A 12,687-nucleotide genomic window follows, 5' to 3' on the forward strand; every position below is an offset into this window, starting at 1 on the left:
GACTCATGAGGGTCATTATGAATTCATCGTTATGTCATTTGGATTATCAAATGCACCTTCTACATTTTAGGTTGCTATGAGTAGGGCTTCATGTTGTTACTTACAGTGATTTGTCATCATATTCTTTGATGATATACTTGTCCATAGTCAATCGGAGGATGAACACCTCGTACATTTACAAAAGGTCCTTGAGTGCATTCTTACTCAGAAATTATTTTCAAAGAGGAGTAAATGTCATTTTTTTCGAAGGACGGTTGAGTGTTTAGGGCTTCTAGTGACTGACAGAAAGGTAATGGCCGATCCAACGAAAATTGAGATCATGACACAATGGCCCCAACCCAAAACACTTAAACAACTTCGTGGGTTCTTGGGCATCACATGGTATCACCATCGATTTGTGCAACACTATGAAACTATAGCAACACCACTTACAGATTTACTTAAGGACTCTTTCCAATGGACAGACGCAACTACTACAGCATTTGAAAGGCTAAAAAAAGTGATGTCTTCGACGCATTTGTTATGTCTTCCAGATTTTTCGAAACAATTTATTATTGAAACCGATGCTTCTAAGGTGGGAATGGGAGAAGTACTCATTAATGAGGCACCTCCTTTAGCTTATTTTAGTAAAAATTTAGGCTCGAGGATGCAGCAAGCATCCACTTATGTACGTGAAATGTATGTCATCACTGAAGCAGTGGCTAAGTGGCGACAATATATTATGGGTCAGAAATTTATTATTCAAACAGATCATCGAAGTCTGAAGAAATTATTTTCACAAACAATACATACTCCAGAGCAACGAATGTTTGTAAGAAAGTTGTTGGGTTACCAATTCACCATAGAATAAAAACTAGGATGTGAGAATTCTGCGACAAATTCTTTATCTAGAATGCACGAGGAAAGGATTGGACAGGAAACTACTACTCAATTTTTCATCTTCTCGCAACCCGTTTACATTTTTTTGGAAGTGCTCTGCCAAGAGAACAACTCTGTAACAAAAATGATTGATCATCAGCAGCGCCTTAAGGATAACTCTAATGATATCCGTGGGTTTTCTCTGGGAGATGGTATTACTTGGCTAAGGAATTGAGTTTGAAGACAGTTATGCTACAAGAATTTCATAATTCGCCCACTGGTGGACATGCAGGGGTACAATGAACATACATGCGTTTAGAAACCAATTTTTATTGTTTTGGGGTACGCAAATCAGTCAAAGATTTTGTAGCTCGATGTTATGTATGCCAAACAACCAAATATTCCACCGAGAAACCTTTTGGGTTGATGCAACCAACGGAGATTCCAGAACAAATATGGAAAGATGTGGAACTTGATTTTATATCTGGATTGCCACGATCCAAGGGACATACCACTATTCTTGTGGTTGTTGACAGATTCACTGAGTATGCGCACTTCGAACCACTGTCTACTTTGAATACAACAAGTCAAGTGGCTGATCTTTTCTGTTCTATGGTCATTCGATTGCATGGGGTTCCTTGCTTCATCATTTCAGATAGAGTTCTTATATTCACTAGCCAATTTTGGCGAAGGATCTTTGAACTTATGGGAACTCGATTGCGAATGAGTTCAGCATACCATCCCCAAACGTATGGGCAAACCAAAGTACTCAATTAGTGTTTAGAGAAATATTTACGGGCTTTTGTGGCTGACAAACCCACTGCTTGGGCTGATTTCTTAAGTTGGGCAGAGTATCATTATAACACTAGCTATCATTCCTCTATTGGTATGACTCCTTTTCAATCAGTATATGGTCGATCTCCTCCTACCATTCTTGCATATATGAGGGGAACCACAACAATAACAGCAGTTGAACAACAGTTGATTACAAGAGATGAGATCCTCAAGAAAATGAGACACATTCACAATAACGGATGAAACAATTTGCTGACACCAAGCAAAAGACAAGCAGTTTAATATTGAAGATTTAGTTTTGGTTAAGCTAGTTCTTTATCACCAAACCACGGTGGCTAACTGATTGCATCCTAAGCTCTGTCGTCATTTTTTTGGACCATATGTTGTGATTGTTAAGGTTGGTTCAGTTGCTTACACCCTAAAGTTACCACCTTATAGTCGGATCCACCCCACTTTTCTTGTGTCACAACTCAAATCCTACAATGGCACAATGTCAGATACTATTGAAAAGCTTCTAACCCAAATTCTTCAATGGCCAACCTTTAGCACTACTTTTTTGAATTCTGGTTACGTGCATTGTTACTATAAACGAGCAACAAGTCAAATAGATTTTGGTGCAATGGTCTTATAGTTATCCGGATGATGCCACATGGGAAAACTTCCATGAATTTTGCTCATTATATTTTGAACTACACCTTGAGGACAAAGTGAATTTCGATGATGGAGGGAGTGATAAGGATATAAAACTTAGAAATAACTCAATATTAATGGATCAACAACTAAGTAATTGGGCCATCAAAGGAATACAAGTATACTACAACAAGACGAAGCCCATCTTCAAAATCAGTTGGATTCAAGTGCCGAGACCTCAAAGATAAAGGAAGGAGAGAATGAAGGAGTAATAGCATAAGCTTCAAGAGTACGCAAGATGCCTTCATGGATGAAAGATTAAGTCACCTAAGAGAAGGACCACACGGTTGAGCATTGACAAGCTAACCACCTGCACAACCGTACAATCACTGGAGAATCTTTATGTTATTTAGTTATCTCATTAGAGGGTATAAATAATGTAAGAAACACTTGATGTTTTTTTTATCGATAATTATATGAGTGAATTGTAAGGAGTTTGGCACATACGCGAAGTGTGCGAATTTCAAACATATTACTTTTTATTTATTTTGTATGAAGCTCTAAATTCAAGATTCGGTGATATAATACATTATTTTATTTTAAAAAATAAATAATATAAAAATTATAAAAATAATGCATTTGTAAAAATGTTAGAGCATCATCTTCAATGGGTGTGCTATTTTGGAGCGAATCCATGGTTTTGCACCAAATTTGGCGCACAGGGAACCGACAAAAAAATTATGTTTTTAGAGATTAATGTAATGATTTGAGGAAATAGGAAATTTGTTATAATTTTAATGAGAAAAGAGAGAGAAGAAGAGAATAGAGAGAAAAGTGAGTTTCGAGTATGAGTCAGAATTGTTTTATTCATAAGTAAGAACCCCTATTTATAGGTACAATTTCAATATACAAATCAATAGATAGATAAGATTGAGTGTAGTAATCCAGATTCCATTTTAAGATAATAATATGTTAAACATGATTAAGGGTTACTAATTAAACAAGTCAAGATCAAGAACACATGGTATGAGCTCGGATGTTTCCTTGGGGCTCGGGTCGGTCATGGTGAACCAAGGGAGGGTTCGGACATGAGGGGCTCGGTCAAGGAAAAGCATGGCTCGGGTCGGGTCCTAGGGTGCTCAGAAAAGTGAAGTGCAAGGCCAAGGTAGTGTTCGATCATGGGAAGAGCACATTGTGTTCAGGTCGGGAATGAACACGTCTCTTAACCAAAATCAGTGCATGTATAAGCCGAGCTATTAGGCGAGGTGTCAAGCATTCATTCAAGTGATGAGATGCTTAGTGTCCTTCCAGATGTCAAGGTCTCGTGCATTTCAGTGACACCTGTCCCAGTTCAAAATCTATAAATAGGAGCTGAGAGTTCGGTTATTTACACATCACTTCCATCTTACTTCATAATTCAGCTCGGGAAGGAGTAGCTCGGGAGATCGGGAAGGAGTAGCTCGGGAGCTTGGGAAGGAAGAGCTCGGGGTCGGACCAAGAGGCCAGGTCGGGTCGGGAGTTGACCTAGGATAGCTAGGGGTTGTCTTTCTCCAGCTTAGTTCAAACTTCGGTGTTAAGTACATACACATTGACTGAGATTTCCAGCGAGTATACATGTTTATATGTTGCATTTATTTGGAATTATTATGTGGCATGATGTATGTTTTACCATTTTATATATTCATATATCATGTGCACATACACGTTGAGCCTATACCTTGTTATACCTGATTATAGAGCTGCTCAGCTCTATACTCGATAGTCTGTCACTGAGAGTACCATGACGGCGGGGACATGTATGTTTGACTACTCTGGTGTACTAGACGAGTGTGGTTGCACCCAGAGGTTGATCCGTGCGGTGGCAGCACTCATGTGGCACCGGTACTGAGCATAACTTTTCAGATGACCCTTTACCAGTCATCATGTTGCATGCATCATATACATATGTTTACTCATGTTTATGTACTGGGCGTTAGCGCTCACGTTCTAGTTGTTATTTTGGACACCCATTCCACGGGGCAGGTCGCAGGATGGACGGAGCCGGTAGCTCGAGGCAGGATTAGGGAGCCAGAGCTTTTCAGGGGATTTTATACAGCATGATTTGTTTAGATGTATAAATGTTTTAGACAGTTTATTTTAAGCATTTCAATATGGTTGTATCACTAAAGATCTAAGCTTGGATATGTTTTACTAAGCTGTTATGTAAAGTATGGATTATATTTCCGCACGTTTTTACTCTGTTTAAGAATTTTGATGTATTAAGTTTAATGCATGCTATTAGTTTCCAGTTAGTAGGTGATTCCATGCAGGGTCACTACATTTTTGGTATCAGAGCATACATAGATTTTGGGAATTAGTACTTGGGATTTACTCTAGTCTTAAGTAATTATTGCGCATTTGGGATTTTAATGTGCAATTCTTTTCAGGATATGGCTGATGAGAGTCACAGTAGTGTTGGCCAGGGAGGTGGTCATCATCATCGTCACCATCGCCATCAGGATGATCGACATCGTCCTCATGAGGGTAGACGTCGTTGCTCTATCAATAAGTTCATGCAAGTAGAACCGAAACCCTTGGTGGGAGGCGAGAATCCTGAACAGTCAAGAGGTTGGATGTCTAAACTCGAGAGTGCTTTTCGAGCTTTCGAGTGCACTGAGGAGCAGAAGCTGGAAGTTCTAAAATTCGTTCTAAAAGATAGAGCACGCTTATGGTGGGATGCCAAGGCTACTCAGGCACGTACTGAGAGAGGACAGGTGACTTGGGGGGATTTCTGTCAGTAGTTTCAGAAACTATATTTTCCTCCAGCTGCTCGTCAGGCACGATCTATGGAGTTGCTGACTCTGAGGCAAGGATCAATGACTATTGATCAATATCAGCAACGATTTCTTGATCTGCTACCTTTTAATCCTCATATCAATGACAGTGATGCGTCCAAGTATGATATCTTTCTGCAAGGCCTGAATCAAGATATCTACTCACAAGTTGTCGTATGTGATAATCCGACATCTTATGAGACTTTGGTGAACCGTTGCCGTCAAGTGGAGAACAGCAATAGGCGGGCACTATTGATGATGTCAGGACAACCTAGTGCATCTCTTGGGCCTAGGGCTCAATCTGTTGTGCAATCTGGACCTATGTCTTCTTCTACTCCTACTACTTCGTCTGGTTCTCGTGGTTCACGAGGTACTTTCCGTTTCGGGAAGAAGAAGAAGAAGGAGGAGGAATTTTGCAGACACTGTGGTGGGAAGCATCCTGCGGCTTCGTGTCGGAAGGCTACTGGTGCTTGTTATATTTGTGGTGAGCAGGGACATCTGCGGAGAGATTGTCCTCAGCGTATGGGTTCTGCTAGTGGATCGGGATCATAGGTTGGATCTCAGGCTTTTACTTTTCCACATCAGCAGACAACACCACATAGTTCTTCTGGTTACCGTCCACAGACTCAAGGGCAGGTATTTGCTCTGTCTTAGGAGCAGGCTACGGAGGAAAACGATCGCATGTTGGCAGGTACCTTTCTGTTATGTGATATTCCTGCACTTGTCTTAATTGATACTGGAGCGTCGCATTCCTTTATTTCTAGTTGTTTTGTTAAGAGACATAGATTACCTTATGTATCATTAGATATGGATTTAGTTGTATCTACTCCGCTGGAGCAGGAGGTAGTAACTAAGCGTCTAGTGATGGGTTGCCTTCTAGAGTTTGAGGGTAATGTGTTATCGGCTAATCTGATAATATTAGCGATGATCGATTTTGATTGTATTTTGGGAATAGATATGTTGACTTTGCATCACGCTACTGTGGATTGTTATCAGCGTCTGGTACAGTTTCATTCGGATGAGGGTGATAGCTGGTACTTTTATGGTGAGGGTGCGCGACCTCCGATGCCACTTGTATCGGCTCTAAAGGCATGTCATGTCTTGGAGTCAGGTAGGGAGGGCTACCTCATTTATGCAGTTGATATGTCCACGAGTAGTCCAGGTATCGATCATCTACCGGTTGTCAGCGAGTTTTCTGATGTATTCCCTGATGAGATTCCTGGTTTTCCTCCGGTTCGAGAGGTTGAATTTGGTATTGATCTAGTACCAGGAACTACGCCTATATCTCGAGCACCTTATCGTCTAGCACCGTCAAAGATGAGGGAATTGAAACAGCAGTTGCAGGATCTGCTTGATAAGGGATATATTCGTCCGAGTGTTTCTTCGTGGGGAGCACCTGTGTTATTTGTCAAGAAGAAGGATGTATCGATGCGATTATGTATTGATTACAGGCAGCTGAATCATGTCACCATCAAGAATAAGTATCCTTTGCCACGAATTGATTATCTGTTCGATCAATTACAGGGTAATTCTGTTTACTCCAAGATAAATCTGAGATCGGGATACCACCAGATGCGGGTACGAGACTCAGATATTTCTACGACTGCTTTTAGGACCAGATACGGGCATTATGAATTTCTGGTGATGCCATTTGGTTTGACGAATGCACCGGCAGTCTTTATGAATCTGATGAATCAGGTATTTCAAGAATATCTGGATAGATTTTTCATCGTCTTCATTGATGATATTCTTGTCTATTCTCATGACGAGGATGAGCATGCACAGCATCTGAGAATTGTTTTGCAGACGTTACGAGATAAGCAGTTGTATGCGAAATTGAGCAAGTGTGAATTCTGGATTGATCGGGTAGTGTTTCTTTGTCATGTGATTTCTAGTGAAGGAATATCTATTGATCCAAGTAAGATAGAGGCAGTGCTGAACTGGTCTCATCCGATGACGGTTGCTGAGATTCGTAGTTTCTTGGGTCTAGAGGGTTATTACCGTCGGTTCATCGAGAATTTTTCACAGTTGGCCAGGCCTTTGACACAGCTTACACGGAAAGATGTTGCCTTCATATGGTTCCCGGATTGTGAGGAGTCATTTCACGAGCTGCGTAGACGTCTTACTACTGCACCTGTGCTAGCTCTACCTTCTGGATCAGGAGGTTATGTTGTCTATACTGATGCCTCTGGTCAGGGGTTGAGATGTGTTCTGACACAGCATGGACATGTTATTGCCTATGCTTCTTGACAGTTGAAGACGCATGAGAATAATTATCCAGTACATGATCTCGAGTTAGCCGTCATTGTATTTGCACTCAAGATTTGGAGGCATTATCTTTATGGCGAGAAATTTGAGATATTCACAGATCACAAGAGTTTGAAGTATTTATTCACTCAGGCGGAGTTGAATATGCGACAGAGACGCTGGATGGATCTTTTGAAGGATTATGATTATGAAATCAAATATCATCCAGGTTCTGCTAATCTTACTGCTGATGCCTTGAGTCGGCAGGTGAGATTTTCTGCACTTCAGACTAGTGAAGTATCTCATATGATTCAAGAGTGTTGTTCATTGAGTTTTACGCTCAAGCACAAGAAAGGGAGGAATGAGATTCGATTGTATACTATTCTATCTGAGCCAGCATTGTATTCTCGGATCAGAGATGCTCAGATATCTGATGTTAAGACTCAGCATTTGGCACGTCTAGCCAATGGAGCTAATATATCTGGATTCCATTATCAGACATATGGTTTATTATGCTTATCAAATCGAGTGGTTGTGCCTGTTGTTGCAGAGCTCAGGAATGATATTCTTTCTCAAGCTCACAGGAGTCGATTGTCTATTCATCCTGGAAGCATGAAAATGTATAAGAACTTGCGAACTAGATTCTGGTGGAAAGGGATGAAGCGGAGTGTATATCAATTTTTTTCAAGATGTTTGGTTTGTCAACAGGTCAAAGCTGAACACCAAAGACCAGGTGGATTACTGCAGAATCTTGAGATTTCCGAATGGAAGTGGGAGCACGTGACTATGGATTTTGTTACCCACTTGCCTATGACTTCACGTCAGTGTGATGCTATCTGGGTCGTTGTTGACCATTTGATGAAAGCAGCACATTTCATTCCTTACAACCGGGAGTATTCTTATGATCGCATGACACGCTTATACATCCAGGAGATAGTGCAATTACATGGGATTCCAGTGAGCATAGTCAGTGATAAAGACCCGCGATTTACCTCACGTTTTTGGGGTAGTTTTCAGCAGGCATTGGGTACCACTCTGAGTTTGAGTACTGCATATCATCCAGAGACTGACGGGCAGTCAGAGCGGATGATTCGTACGTTGGAGGATATGTTACGTTCTTCTGTCATGGACTTTGGTTTATCTTGGCATGTTCAGTTACCTTTGATCGAATTTGCTTACAATAACAGTTATCATCGTAGTATTGATATGGCACCTTTCTAGGCATTGTATGTTCGACGGTGTCGTACTCCGTTATTCTGGGATGAAGTCGGAGAACGTTAAGTCGAGGGTCCTGAGTTGGTGCAGCAGATTGTAGACAAGGTAGATTTGATCAAGCGGAGGATCAAAACTGCTGAAGATAGACAAGCCAGTTATGCTAATATTAATCGCAGACCATTGCAGTTTGAGCCTGGTGAATATGTGTTCTTGCGAGTATCACCTTTCAGGAAGGTGATAAGATTCGGTGTGAAAGGCAAGTTGTCACCTCGTTTCATTGGACCTTTCCAGATACTGGAGAAGAATGGAGATGTTGCTTACCGTTTGGCGTTACCGCCATCTCTTTCCAGTATACATAATGTTTTTCATGTGTCGTTACTTCGACAGTACATAGCTGATGAATCACATGTGATTCAGTCTTCTGAAGTTTAGCTAGAGTAATATCTGTCGTATGTTGAACGACCACTCCGTATTCTAGACAGGAAGGAGAAAGTTCTTCGAAACAAGACTATACCACTTGTGATGGTATAGTGGAAGTGCCGAGGGCGTTGAGGAAGCAACTTGGGAAACCGAGAGCCATATGCGAGCAGAATATCCTGATTTATTTGCTTTGTAGTTTTGATTACCATGTAAAGATGTAATTACTGTTTGTTGTAATAAAACATGGTTTTCTGTTTCATATTGTTATCTTATTTTGTCTTTAGATTTTATTTCGTGGACGAAATATCTAAAGGTGGGGAGAATGTAGTAACCCAGATTCCATTTTAAGATAATAATATGTTAAACATGATTAAGGGTTACTAATTAAACAAGTCAAGATCAAGAACACATGGTATGAGCTCGGATGTTTCCTTGGGGCTCGGGTCGGTCATGGTGAACCAAGGGAGGGTTCAGACACGAGGGGCTCGGTCAAGGAATAGCATGGCTCAGGTCGGGTCCTAGGGTGCTCAGAAAAGTGAAGTGCAAGGCCAAGGTAGTGTTCGGTCATGGGAAGAGCACATTGTGTTCAGGTCGGGAATGAACACGTGTCTTAACCAAAATCAGTGCATGTATAAGCCGAGCTGTTAGGCGAGGTGTCAAGCATTCATTCAAGTGATGAGATGCTTAGTGTCTTTCCAGATTTCAAGGTCTCGTGCATTTCAGTGACACCTGTCCCAGTTCAAAATCTATAAATAGGAGCTGGGAGTTCGGTTATTTACACATCACTTCCATCTTACTTCATAATTCAGCTCGGGAAGGAGTAGCTCGGGAGCTCGGGAAGGAGTAGCTCGGGAGCTCGGGAAGGAGTAGCTCGGGAGCTTGGGAAGGAAGAGCTCGGGGTCGGACCAAGAGGCCAGGTCTGATCGGGCTTGAGACCAGGTCGGGTCGGGAGTTGACCTAGGACAGCTAGGGGTTGTCTTTTTCCAGCTTAGTTTAGACTTCGGTGTTAGGTACATACACATTGACTGAGATTGCCAGCGAGTATACATGCTTATATGTTGCATTTATTTGGCATTATTATGTGGCATGATGTATGTTTTACCGTTTTATATATTCATATATCATGTGCACATATACGTTGAGCCTATACCTTGTTATACCTGATTATAGAGCCGCTCAACTCTATACTCGATAGTCTGTCACTGAGAGTACCGCGACTGCGGGGACATGTATGTCTGACTACTCTGGTGTACTAGACGAGTGTGGTTGCACCCAAAGGTTGATCCGTGCTGTGGCAGCACTCATGTGGCGCCGATACTGAGCATGACTTTTCAGATGACCCTTTACCAGTCATCATGTTGCATGCATCATATACATATGTTTACTCATGTTTATGTACTGGGCGTTAGCGCTCACGTACTAGTTGTTATCTTGGATACCCATTCCACGGGGCAGGTCACAGGATGGACGGAGCCGGAAGCTCGAGGCAGGATTAGGGAGCCAGAGCTTTTCAGGAGATTTTATACAGCATGATTTGTTTAGCTGTATAAATATTTTAGACAGTTTATTTTAAGCATTTCAATATGGTTTTATCACTACAGATCTAAGCTTGGATATGTTTTACTAAGCTTTTATGTAAAGTATGGATTATATTTCCGCACGTTTTTACTCTGTTTAAGAATTTTGATGTATTAAGTTTAATGCATACTATTAGTTGCCAGTTAGTAGGTGATTCCATGCAGGGTCACTACATTGAGATATCTATCTTAAGAAAAAATCTATCTTGATAATCATCTATATTCAAAATCATTTCATAGCACTCCCTCTTAGATGATTATTTCGGATTGGCAAGATGATTGCTTGGGAACTTCATGGAGATTCAAGTGTTGCCTCATTAAAATCTTGTCAGTAAAACCCCGTGAAACAAAAACCTGAGCGAAGGAAAAATAGTACAACAATTGATTATTTATTCTTGGTTGTTTCTTGAAGACGGATGTGCCTCGTTTAAACCTTACTAAAAAAAGCCAATGGGATAAAAATCCAGTGAAGAAAAAAGAGTACGACATCATTTACTTCTTGTTGAGATTTAAATGCAATTTAAGTAAAGGGTAAAATTGACTATTAAGCAATGTTCTAAAAAGCTTACTAGATCGATGCTTAATCTCGTTTAAATTTTCATACGCCTAAGCTCGATTATGCGACCTCTTTTTAGAACGGAAGATTTTATTATTTTTTAAAAATGTAAACAATTTTATAAATATAAATATTTATAGTTTAGAATTTGAAATATGTATTAAATCTTATATTTATGGTTAATCTGTCATTTTATTTAATGTTTGTCTGAAAATAATTAAAATTACAGTAGATATTAAAAACGTTTTTTTTTTCACGTTTATGCTCGTTTAAGCTTGAAACTTGATCTTCACGCTTTGACGTGTTTCATAATTTTTAGAACCTTATTTTTGAGTTGATCATATATCAATTAAACTATTTTTAATAGTTCATGTACCAATTTGATATTTTATTAATTGTTTGTGTAAAAATTAATTTTATATATACTAGTAGTAAACAGCACGTGCGACGCACGTGGTGATACTTTGTTTATATAATATATCTATTTATTATTTTTTATAATTATTGAGATTTTCACCAAATGTTCATGCAACTATTTATCGAAAAATTCTCTAATGAATTTTTTTTATTTCTATTCACATTTTTAAAGATAAAATTATTAAATATACATGATTTTTTAAAATAATTTCAGCTAAAATATATTTTATTTTTCGAACATATATTTACTTTATACATCAATTTTTATATTTTTAAAATACTGTGTAGAAAATCTGATATCAATACAATTAATCGAATGGATATACAATCTAAGGGCAAAATAAAAAATCCACCGTGAAAAACTAATTCATTCTATTTACACTTTTATAGTAATAATAAAATAAATATATATTATCTACCGTAAAAAAATATATATTATCTTTAATAATTGTAAAGAATACATGCAAATTTTTATTTTTCAACATATGAATCATTTTTATGTTAATTGTTTTTAGATTTTTCTAAGAATTATATTTCGATAAAACTTTATTTCTCTAATTTATTTTTATGAACATATATCTATTGAATTATGACGTATCATTATTTTCAAATATTTTTATAAGTATGGCATAATCAAATTTTATTTTTTTATTAGAATTTTTTTTAAAAAATGTGTTTTAAATTTTGTATTCTTAAATTGATAGAAAATAATTCAAACCAATTCATTGAAGGTGAATTTTTATAATTAAATAAGAGGTGAATAGACACAATGTATTTGTAATAACAAATAAACTATATGAAATAATTTATTTTTTTATTTTACTTATATTTCTATAGTATATGATTAACTTTAAAAATGCAATATGATATTTTAAAAACCAATTAAAAATTTTATATTATTTTTTATTCTCTTTCTAATATAGCATGCTTTTATTAACATATTTTCACATTACGAAATTATTCTTCATAAAATTTATGGTGATGATATATATCTATATATTATATTAAACACAAATTTTGTAGAAGTGTAAATATTGCTTAAATATTTTAAATGATCAGTTATTTTTTTGTCATAGTACAAAAAATATGTCAATTATTCTATTGCTATATATATTTGTTACAATCCTTATGTAATTAATTATTTATTTTAATATGATTA

This window comes from Henckelia pumila, chromosome 4 (assembly GCF_033568475.1).
Source record: "Henckelia pumila isolate YLH828 chromosome 4, ASM3356847v2, whole genome shotgun sequence".
NCBI classification, from domain to species: domain Eukaryota; kingdom Viridiplantae; phylum Streptophyta; class Magnoliopsida; order Lamiales; family Gesneriaceae; genus Henckelia; species Henckelia pumila.